Source organism: Triticum dicoccoides, chromosome 2B, assembly GCF_002162155.2.
Source record: "Triticum dicoccoides isolate Atlit2015 ecotype Zavitan chromosome 2B, WEW_v2.0, whole genome shotgun sequence".
Taxonomy (NCBI): Eukaryota; Viridiplantae; Streptophyta; class Magnoliopsida; order Poales; family Poaceae; genus Triticum; species Triticum dicoccoides.
The window spans coordinates 68424893-68433994 of record NC_041383.1 but is presented as its reverse complement, the minus strand read 5'-3'; the positions used below and the strand labels follow the sequence as shown (position 1 = coordinate 68433994).

At 45.3% G+C, this 9102-nt stretch overlaps 1 long non-coding RNA gene across 8 annotated transcripts in view; it reads left to right on the top strand.

Moving 5' to 3' along the window:
- The first annotated feature begins 6450 nt into the window (after positions 1–6450).
- Positions 6451–9102, top strand: part of LOC119362194 — a 6760-nt gene continuing 4108 nt past the window's right edge. For 2 of the 8 annotated variants that reach the window (XR_005173167.1, XR_005173166.1), the window contains exons 1-5: positions 6455–6933; positions 7030–7250; positions 7554–7633; positions 7946–8038; positions 8909–9008. This is a non-coding gene — a long non-coding RNA (uncharacterized LOC119362194). Of the gene's footprint in view, positions 6934–7029; positions 7251–7553; positions 7634–7945; positions 8039–8484; positions 8692–8908; positions 9085–9102 lie in introns of all 8 variants that reach the window. The other 6 variants (XR_005173165.1, XR_005173162.1, XR_005173164.1 and 3 more) reach the window with 6 other exon arrangements.

Genomic DNA, 9102 nt, shown 5'->3' with positions numbered 1-9102 from the left:
GGCGCCAGGGGCTGGTGTGAAATCCCTCCTCTCCCCCCCCACTATATATAGGGGTGCCAGGGGGGGCGTCGGCCCTAGTAGATGAGATCTACTAGGGGGGGCGGCGGCCAAGGGGAGGTTTCCCTCCCCCCCAAGGCACCTAGGGGTGCCTTCCACCACTAGGACTCCTCCTTGGTGGAAACCCTAGGCGCATGGGCCTATAGGGGCTGGTGCCCTTGGCCCATCTAGGCCAAGGCGCACCCCCTACAGCCCATGTGGCCCCCCGGGACAGGTGGCCCCACCCGGTGGACCCCCGGGACCCTTCCGGTGGTCCCGGTACAATACCGATAACCCCGAAACTTGTACCGATGCCCGAAATAGCACTTCCTATATATAATTCTTTACCTCCGGACCATTCCGGAACTCCTCGTGACGTACGGGATCTCATCCGGGACTCCGAACAACATTCGGGTTTCTGCATATACATATCTTCATAACCCTAGCGTCACCGAACCTTAAGTGTGTAGACCCTACGGGTTCGGGAGACAAGCAGACATGACCGAGACGACTCTCCGGTCAATAACCAACAGAGGGATCTGGATACCCATGTTGGCTCCCACATGCTCCACAATGATCTCATCGGATGAACCACGATGTCGAGGATTCAATCAATCCCGTACGCTATTCCCTTTGTCTATCGATATGTTACTTGCCCGAGATTCGATCGTCGGTATCCCAATACCTTGTTCAATCTCGTTACCGGCAAGTCACTTTACTTGTACCGTAATGCATGATCCCGTGACCAGACACTTGGTCACTCTGAGCTCATTATGATGATGCATTACCGAGTGGGCCCAGTGATACCTCTCCGTCATACGGAGTGACAAATCCCAGTCTTGATCCATGTCACCCAACAGACACTTTCGGAGATACCCGTAGTCTACCTTTATAGTCACCCAGTTACGTTGTGACGTTTGGCATACCCAAAGCACTCCTACGGTATCCGGGAGTTACACGATCTCATGGTCTAAGGAAAAGATACTTTGACATTGGAAAACTCTAGCAAACGAACTATACGATCTTGTGCTATGTTTAGGATTGGGTCTTGTCCATCACATCATTCTCCCAATGATGTGATCTTGTTATCAATGACATCCAGTGTCCATAGTCAGGAAACCATGACTATCTGTTGATCAACGAGCTAGTCAACTAGAGGCTCACTAGGGACATGTTGGTGTCTGTTATTCACACATGTATTACGATTTCCGGATAACACAATTATAGCATGAATAAAGACAATTATCATGAACAAGGAAATATAATAATAATGCTTTTATTATTGCCTCTAGGGCATATTTCCAACAGATGAAGCTACCGGCACAGGGCTTCGCCTAAGCACTAAAACGATGTGACTGAGGTGGATTATGGTGGAGGGGGCACCACACACGGCAAGGAGATCAATGATCAACTTGTGTGTTCTGCTGTGCCTTTGGGGTGTCCCCTGCCCATGTATATAAAGGAAGGAGGAGGAGGTGGCCGACCCTAGAGGGGGCGCGCCAAGTGTGTGGAGTCCTACTAGGACTCCAAGTCCTAGTAGGATTCCCCTTTTCCTTTCCGGAGTAGAAGAGAAGAAAGAGGGAAAGAGAGAGGGAGTAGGAAAGGGCAAGGGGGGCGCCGCTCCCTTTCCCCTAGTCCAATTCGGACCCATGGGGGGGCGCGCGCCTCCTTCCCTTTGGTCTGCCTCCTCTATTCCCGTATGGCCCAATAAGGCCCAATACTTCTTCCAGCGAATTCCCGTAACTCTCCGATACTCTAAAAAAACCCGAATCACTCGGAACCTTTCTAATGTCCGATTATAGCCTTCCAATATATCGATCTTTACGGCTCGACCATTTCGAGACTCCTCGTCATGTCCCTGATCTCATCTGGGACTCCGAACAAACTTCGGTCATCAAATCACATAACTCATAATACAAATCGTCACAGAACGTTAAGCGTGCGGACCCTACGGGTTCGAGAACTATGTAGACATGACCGAGACACGTCTCCATCCAATAACCAATAGCGGAACCTGAATGCTCATATTGGCTCCTACATATTCTACAAAGATCTTTATAGGTCTAACCGCATAACAACATACGGTGTTCCCTTTGTCATCGGTATGTTACTTGCCCAAGATTCGATCGTCGGTATCTCAATACCTAGTTCAATCTCGTTACCGGCAAGTCTCTTTACTCATTTCGTAATGCATCATCCCGCAACTAACTCATTAGTCACATTGCTTGCAAGGCTTATAGTGATGTGCATTACCGACAGGGCCCAGAGATACCTCTCCGACAATCGGAGTGACAAATCTTAATCTCGAAATACGCCAACTCAACAAGTACCTTTCGAGACACCTGTAGAGCACCTTTATAATCACCCAGTTACGTTGTGACGTTCGGTAGCACACAAAGTTTCCTCCGGTATTTGGGAGTTGCATAATCTCACAGTCATAGGAACATGTATAAGTCATGAAGAAAGCAATAGCAATATACTAAACAATCAAGTGCTAAGCTAACGGAATGGGTCAAGTCAATCACATCATTCTCTAATGATGTGATCCCGTTAATCAAATGACAAATCATGTCTATGGCTAGGAAACTTAACCATCTTTGATTCAATGAGCTAGTCAAGTAGAGGCATACTAGTGACACTCTGTTTGTCTGTGTATTCACACATGTACTAAATTTCCAGTTAATACAATTCTAGCATGAATAATAAACATTTATCATGAAATAAGGAAATAAGTAATAACTTTATTGTTGCCTCTAGGGCATATTTCCTTCACTGGCACCTCTGCAAATCACTGCTTCCCTCTGCGAAGGGACTAATTTTATGTTGTGTCATCACCTTCTCAAATAAGCGCCAGAACCTAAGAGTACTGATGTCATGCTGATGCATTGTGTGTAGCTAATGTTGGGTGCATAATGACTGGATCTTTTCTACCATGAATTAAAATGTTTAGTCGTTGCTTGAACTTTGAGGGTGCTCTACATTTATGTTTTACGGTCTCAGAAAGGGCAAGCGAGATACCACTATTGTCATATTGTATCATGGTTGTTTTGACAACGTGTTGCTGCTTGAGATGTTTTATTATTGCTCTCTAGTTGATTATGTCATTGATATGACATATGAGTTAATATAATTTTTAAGAGTTATTATCGACATGGTTAGTTATAATGTTTGCTGAAAACCTGGGTGCTATTTAAGCCTATTTATGAAACAAGAGCAAAAGAGTTCATAAAAGTTTTTCTTTTTCACTTTCAGTTTATCAACTGAATTACGTGGGGACAAGCAAAGGTTTAAGCTTGGGGGAGTTGATACGTATCCAACATATCTACTTTTCCTAATGCTTTTCCTCTTGTTTTGGACTCTAATTTGCATGATTTGAATGAAACTAACCCTGGACTGACGCTATTTTCAGTAGAACTACCATGGTTTTGTTTTTGTGCAGAAATAAAAGTTCTCGGAATGGAACGAAACTTTGGGAGGATTTTTTATACCAATAAAGAGAATTTATAGAGCCAAGAGCCACCTGAGGGGGGCACCTGGGTGGGCACAACCCACCAGGGCGCGCCTGCCCCCCAGGCACGCCTCGGTGGGTGCTGCCCACCTGGTGGCCCCGCTGACCCTGAAACCGACGCTATAAAATCGCTTTATTCTAGAAAAAAAATGAGGGAGAAAGAATTGTCGTGTTTCACGAGATGGAGCCGCCGCCGTCTCATGTTCTTCATCGGGAGACCAGATCTGGAGTCCGTTTGGGGCTCCGGAGAGGGGGATCTTTGATCTTCGTCATCACCAACACATCTCCATCGCCAATTCCATGATGCTCCCCACCGGGAGTGAGTAATTCCTTCATAGGCTCGCTGGTCGGTGAGGAGTTGGATGAGATTCATCACGTAATCGAGTTAGTTTTGTTAGGGCCTGATACCTAGTATCCACTATGTTCTAAGATTGATGTTTATATGACTTTGACATGCTTAAATGCTTGTCACTTTGGGCCCGGGTGCCATGATTTCAGATCTGAACCATTTATGTTATCACCATTATATCCATGTTCTAGATCCGATCTTGCAAGTTATAGTCACCTACTACGTGTTATGATCCGACAACCCCGGAGTAACAATAGTTGGGACCACTCCCGGTGATGACCGTAGTTTGAGGAGTTCATGTATTCATCGTGTGCTAATGCTTTGTTCCGGTTCTCTATTAAAAGGAGGTCTTAATACCCCTTAGTTTCCGATAGGACCCCGCTGCCACGGGAGGGTAGGACAAAAGATGTCATGCAAGTTCTTTCCATAAGCATGTATGACTATTTATGGAATATGTGCCTACATTATATTTATGAACTGGAGCTAGTGCCGTATCGCCCTAGGTTATGACTGTCTCATGATGAATATCATCCAACGAGTCACCGATCCAATGCCATGAATTTATTTTATATAGTTTCTGCTAAGTTACTATTGCTACTGCTATCGTTACTGCTACAAAATTACTGCTATCACTGTTACCGTTACCGTTGCTACTGCCTCTATTATCAAAACTATCATATTACTATGCTACTAATCACTTCGCTGCAGATAATTAATCTCCAGGTGTGGTTGAATTGACAACTCAGCTGCTAATACCTTCAAATATTCTTTGGCTCCCCTTGTGTCGAATCTATAAAATTGGGTTGAATACTCTACCATCGAAAACTGTTGCGATCCCCTATACTTGTAGGTTATCAATTATTATGCTAAGCTAACGGATGGGTCTTGTCCATCACATCATTCCATTAATGATGTGATCTCGTTCAACAAGTGACAACTCATGTCCATGGCTAGGAAACTTAATCATCTTTGGTCAACGAGCTAGTCCAGTAGAGGCATGCTAGGGACACCGTGTTTTGTCTATGTATTCACACATGTATCAAGTTTCCGGATAATATAATTCTAGCATGAATAATAAAATTTTATCATGATATAAGAAAATATAAAATAATAACTTTATTATTGCCTCTAGGGCATATTTCCTTCACCAATTGGTCCTCCCCATTCTCAGATGCTCAAACTCTACACCCTACCTCTTAATTAGCTTCATACTCCAAGCCGGCCACCCCATTGAATCTCTGTGTTTCTAACACGCCACATCATGGTTGCTTATGCATGTAACTATATCTTCATTAGTTAGGTTATAATAATGACAAGCATATGCATCTGTGTTTGCCCAAGACAAAGTTTATGAAGTCTAAGTTTTTTTACACTAATGAAGCTATCAAATTGTTTTTCTGTTTTATGAGTCTCATTTTTAATGCTCCCCATCATATGTTCAGATTTCGAGGTGTAATTTTCAACTAATAATTTGTTTTTATTTTAAATTTTCTTTCATTTTCTTTATCTTTATCTTTTTTATATAAACTTTACACGCATATACTATATCTATTCAAAATTAGAATGCTATCTTCTAGATTGTCTCATCCTTCCTTCTCTTTCTTCTCTCACACTCACAATTATCATTTGTTTTCACACATCCTCTTAGAGCATCTACAGCCAGACGCCTCGAATGACCAGGCGAACGGCACGGTCAGTGACCGGTAAAAAAAGCGACCCAAACGAGACGGTATGGACCAATGGAACTTGATGAAATGATTCAAAAAGGAGCAGCCATCAAAGGGATACGGAGTGTGACTATGAATCTTCCCAGAAGACGAATCTTCTCTGCGTATAAGAAGAGAAGATTCATAGTAACAGTCCATATCCTGCACAATGATAACCGAAGCTTATCGTTTTTGGACGACGAAGCTATTTAAGCTGGTCACGTTGCTCCTGGCGCGGCGAGGTGGGACTAACCATTGTTGTCACCGGGTAGACAAAGGGTCATATCTTTGTCGAGTTCATTTCATTGGGGACTCGGTAAAGCCGTGACTCCTGGCATTCTGATTTATAAAAACGAAAAAGATAAAATGCTTACCAAGTCTTCTGTTAGCCAGGACTCGGCAACGATGTGACCCCTGGAATTCAATTTTTTAAAGAAAAAGATAAAATGTTTACCGAGTCTCCGTCAGCCGAAACTTAGCAAAGAAATACGTCGTCACGGCTCCGTCGCCTGCTCTATAGCAGGGCCCACCTCCCAGACTTTACCGACTTTTTTTGGTCTAGAACTCGGTGAACTTGAGATTCTGTCGGGTTTATTTTCTTTGCCGAGTCATTTTCCGTTGGAACTAGGCAAAGCATAAATAGACAACCTAAATCCTAAAAAGTGGTGAGTGCTCGTTTGTCTTGCCGAGCACACGCCCTTCCGAGCCGTCGGATCGGGATCCAATCACCAGGTGCCGCACGGTCGGGGTTGTGAAGCGAAACATCTACAGAGTTACGGACGCGCTAGCGACAAGTCTCCCCGGACCTATCCACTCAAGCCCGACGCCTCCTCCCTGATACTGATATGCGGCCGCCGCCGTCGCTGCTCCCCAGACCACACGGCCGTCCGCCGCGCTCCTCCTCCCGGCTCCACGCTCCACCGCCTCGCTCCTCTTCCCGGCTCCACGCTCCGCGGCCCCGCTCCTCCAGCCAACTCCCGACAACGCGCGCCGCGCCAAGCACACCCATCTCGTCTGCGGATACGAGCATGCGACCATGATAGCTTATTCTCTCAAATCCACCACCACGTTCATTGATTCCATGGAGGAGCTGCCTGAGATTACTACCAGATTTTGGGAGACGTGAGGAGAAGACGGGGAGAAAGACCACTCCAGGGAGAGAGAGAGGGGCCAGAGCACCATCGGCGCGCGTTGACCACCAGGCGGAGGTAGGGGAGAGGGGGCTCTGGGCGGCACCGCTCCTCCCGTGCCGTGTTCGTGCAGGAGCCAGGGATTGAGGAGGGAACCACGCGTCCGTGCAATGCGACCCTCGTCTGCGGCCGAGCAAATCGTGGGTAAGCATCTCGAGCCCAATCCCGCACACAAGCAACTTGTTGCTCGAATCGTCGGATATGGGGGCATATTGGAGAGTTGATGTTGGTTCTTTGCAGATTTTTTGGGGCATGCGGGGTCTTTGGTTTGTGGACGACGGCGAGAAGCGCGGCGAGGTGGATGTGGCGTAGTACCTCACTGTAAATTCCCCTACCGCACTTCGTCTACAGGGTGAGGCGTTCTGAACCAGTTTTGGATTTGCCAAAGTGCGTGTATTGAGTTGCCGCAGGCGTGAGCACGAGTTGCACGAAGATGTGGTGTGAGTTCGCCAGAGTTTGCGGTACGATAGTTGCCAGATCCTTTCCCACAGAGCGTGTATTTTGTTGTTGTACAAAAACTTGCCTAACTATTGATTTGTAGTTGCCTCAAATGTTCGTCAATTTTTCCATCTCATTGAGGTGCTACAAAAACTTGATGGAAATTTTGATTACTCAGAAGTCAGAACCCAAAAACTTTGTTGCACACCAATGCGCTCATGGAGATATGAACTAGCCTAGTTTCATATCTGCCCATAGCTCGCCTAATGTTTTTGTATATCTGCCCAAAGCTTGCCTAACAATTTATATGGTTCAAAACTTGTTAGTTTCTCGAAGGATGAGGCCATCCAGAGAAGGAGGCAGAGCATCCAAAGGATCAAGCCTGTGCCTCACCCAGGGTGAGACGGTGAGTTCTCCACCCTTCCCATCGTTTCTTGATGTAGTTGATGCAGATTCAACCCGATTTTTTGGTGTGAATTTTGTTCGTGAGAGTTTGTCGCTAGTGGGTCAGGGGTGATTTGATTGGTCACCATGATTGGGCGAGAAGCATTTTTCTGATCTCCAATGCATAGTTGGTCGGCCAAGGAAAGCATTGCTGGCATTATGTGTTGTTGTATCTTGTTGTACTAGAGAATGTGATTGTTTCCATTGCATATGTCATTGAGAAGTGCTGTAGCTGCATCCATCCTGAAACCATAATCGTTTCTATGGTTTGCAGGCCCAAGGAAGAGCGACAATGAATTTCCAGTATCATTTGGATAGTACGAGGAAGGGGAGAACAAATCTACTTTTTTCCACTGCAAGTGGGGCTGTGAGTTTTTTCACACAAAAAACCAATTGATGATTTTTTTTAGGTGTTATAGTGCTTAAACCATAGACATGGTGTACCTTTTCTTTTGTCCAAGATTGGACACTGATATGCACTAGCCTAGATGCAGCCTAGGATTGCACCGTTGCATACATCGAGGAGGCTAAATTGTTGTGGTTTTGTTCTTGGTATTTTATGAGCATAGTTGGGCGTGCAATAAGGATCATAGGTACTTTTATAGATAACCAATGTGTATGACGTGCCTCCTAGGTTATTAATTTGAATTGGTGTTGTAGTAGTTACAACATTTTGCATTTTTAAAACGGATATATACTAGACAATAGAGAGGGTTGACTATAGTACGTTTTTATGTACTGAATGTAGTTGTTGTCGCTGCATTCTTAATATTGTGGGCTTACGGTCAGTCCTAACTTGCCTAATAATGCTAGGAAGTTTCCTACAATAAATTTTCTAGTATATATGCGCGATTTGAGAGGAATAGTTTCCTGGGGCGGCTATCGCGGAGGAGTTGAGACTGGGGTGCGGTAGCCGAGCAGCAGCAGTGGAGCTGCTCATTCCGAGGGGAGGCGGGAGGGGAGAGGGAGAGGAGTCGAGGTCTTAGTGCGGCCATCATCGACATTGAGCAACCCGACCAGGTAGGTTTCTCCATCTAAAGATGGTAGTGCGTTTTTTTGGCCGAAGTTATACATAGGGTTCTCACCTACCGTGTCACATGAAAACCATGCATGCATGGAAGAGATGATTTGTTTTCTTTTCATGTGACCCTAGTGACAAGTTTTTTCGCTTTATCACGGTTTGCTTCAACATGATGCAAGAATCGCCTCATTTTCTGTTTGAAATGTTTCTTCACAGGCAAAAAAGGTTAGCAAAAGGAAAAGGGCGTTCAGCAAGATCCCCAATAGTTAACCCCGATGTTGATCCATCTCCTGCCATCGAAGTGCAGCAAACAGAGGTGCACAGAGAAATTATATAATCGAAATTACATCTGGATTTGGTTGACCACTATGTGGTGCTTGCTATAGTTTTATGTGAGACCCCCTCCCCCC